The sequence below is a fragment of the Acyrthosiphon pisum genome, chromosome A1, assembly GCF_005508785.2.
Source record: "Acyrthosiphon pisum isolate AL4f chromosome A1, pea_aphid_22Mar2018_4r6ur, whole genome shotgun sequence".
NCBI lineage: Eukaryota > Metazoa > Arthropoda > Insecta > Hemiptera > Aphididae > Acyrthosiphon > Acyrthosiphon pisum.
The window spans coordinates 123,070,298-123,072,673 of NC_042494.1; the positions used below are offsets into that span (position 1 = coordinate 123,070,298).

The window sequence follows — 2,376 nt, forward strand, 5'->3', positions numbered from 1 at the left end:
GATAATTTATCTAGTAAAGCAAGGTAAATAAGTTTATATAGTTGTGATATTAATTTTAATTGTTTGTGAATATATGAAATACTTTCATAATGTTTTAGCTGTAATAAAAAGCTAGGTAAATTTGGGAAATTTATTCAATTTATACAACTTTTATTGTACTTTCTTAGTCCTCTTCACCTGTTAATACATAAATTCATTTTTTTCATAGTGATGACCAAGAACTAGTGCCACAACATAATATCACAAAGTCTAAACGAACTAGTTTATTTGAAAATTTATCTACTGAGACGAGGTAAATTAGTTTATAGTTGTGATATTAATCCTTATTGTGAATATATGAAATACTTTTATAATGTTTTAGCTGTAATAAAAAGCTAGGTAAACTTGGGAAATTTATATAATTTATACAACTTTTATTATACTTTCTTAGTCGTCTTCACCTGTTAATAAACAAATTCATTTTTTTTTTTAGTGATGACCAAGAACTAGTGCCACAACATATCACAAAGTTTAAGCGGACAAGTTTATTTGATAATTTATCTAGTGAAGCAAGGTAAATAAGTTTATATCAGTGTTTCTCAACCGGTGGTCCGCGGACCGTCCGTGGGCCAGTCATAGGTGGTCCGCGGTACCTTTCTTAGTTTTCTATTAAAAATTATTTTTTTTTTTTGAACAGCGAAAAATATTTGTGACAAAAATCACACTAAGTAAATTATTAGTAAAGTTTAATAATTAAATAATTATATATAATAGTACAGTAAAATAATAAAAATTTTTCAATAAATTTTGTGTATTCTTGTTAATGAGCAAAAAAAAAAAAAAAGGTCTTCCTAGTTTGTGTAAAATTGAGGTGGTCCGCGACCTATAAAATATTGTGGAAGTGGTCCGTGGTGGTAAAAAGGTTGGGAAACACTGGTTTATATAGTTGTGATATTAATCTTAATTGTTTGTGAATATATAAAATGCTCTCATGATGTATTAGCTGTAATAAAAAACTAGGTAAACTTGGGAAATTTATTCAATTTATACAACTTTTATTATACTTTCTTAGTCCTCTTCACCTGTTAATACATAAATTCATTTTTTTCATAGTGATGACCAAGAACTAGTGCCACAACATAATATCACAAAGTCTAAACGAACTAGTTTATTTGAAAATTTATCTACTGAGACGAGGTAAATTAGTTTATAGTTGTGATATTAATCCTTATTGTGAATATATGAAATACTTTCATAATGTTTTAACTGTAAGAAAAAGCTAGGTAAACTTGTGAAATTAATTCAATTTATACAACTTTTATTATACTTTCTTAGTCCTCTTCACCTGTTAATAAACAAATTCATTTTTTTTATAGTGATGACCAAGAACTAGTGCCACAACATATCACAAAGTCTAAAGGAACTAGTTTATTTGATAATTTATCTACTGAGACAAGGTAAATTAGTTTATAGTTGATATTATTTTTCATTTTTTGTCAATATAATAAATAAAAGTGCTCATTTAGTTAGATGTTAATGAATAGTTTGTAGTATGTTATTAACATTTATTACGACTTGACACTTTAGAAGTTAATAATATATTTATTGTTTAGTACAAATGAAAAAAGAATAAAAAATTGGACAAAGTCGGAGACACTTTGCCTTATTGAGGCGTATGAAAATAATATTTCAATATTTGAATCCAACTCAAAAAAAAGGTGGGTAAGTGGATTTCGCTCTGCTGTACAGTAGGTTACAAGTGGGTCACTGTATAATGGATGATATTAAATTTGAATTCAATGATATAATATCATTGTATAAGAAAAACGATTCTGAGCGGAGACGGTATGTTAGTCTAGGTATAAGACATAATATTATATTAGGTACCTATAATAAATTCCAAATTAATCATATCATAATATTTATTAGGTACTTATAACGCGTTATACATCAACAAAAAACCGTGGTACTATCATAGATATATAATAGTATACTTTAGAAGTTTCAAGTACCCACGAATAATATTATACAATCACAACAAAATAACTAAAATAGTTATCCTAGGTTTTTAATATGTAATTTCGTCCAAATTTGTACTTAAAATGACTATAAAAATAAACTGCGTAAATGTATTTTTTAGATTTTTTGGTAACAGTATTAATTACTTACGTGGAATCTTGTTTTAAATTTTCAATTCTTAGATACAAAAATTGAACATTTTATAAATTTTTAACTACAAAATAATTTTTCAAATTAAAATTTGATAAATTTTGTCCAAATTTGATCTTTAAATGCTTATAAAAAAAAATTGTGCCTATGTATTTTTAATATTTTTCAACTGATATTGTAACAATATATCAGGAGCTTTGTATTAAATTTATACACTTTTTGGGCCCA

The 2,376-nt window shown here is 25.9% G+C and overlaps 1 long non-coding RNA gene across 3 annotated transcripts; it reads left to right on the top strand.

The window, feature by feature from the left end:
- On the top strand, nt 1-1,689 carry LOC107885923. Of its 3 annotated transcripts, none has more exons than XR_003838966.1 (6): nt 1-23; nt 209-292; nt 473-553; nt 1,093-1,176; nt 1,356-1,436; nt 1,593-1,689. It is a non-coding gene; the product is annotated as an uncharacterized LOC107885923 (long non-coding RNA). The 3 variants fall into 3 exon arrangements; XR_003838967.1 differs by lacking the exon at nt 1-23 and adding an exon at nt 26-115; XR_001680579.1 differs by lacking the exon at nt 1,093-1,176.
- Nucleotides 1,690-2,376: the final 687 nt, after the last annotated feature.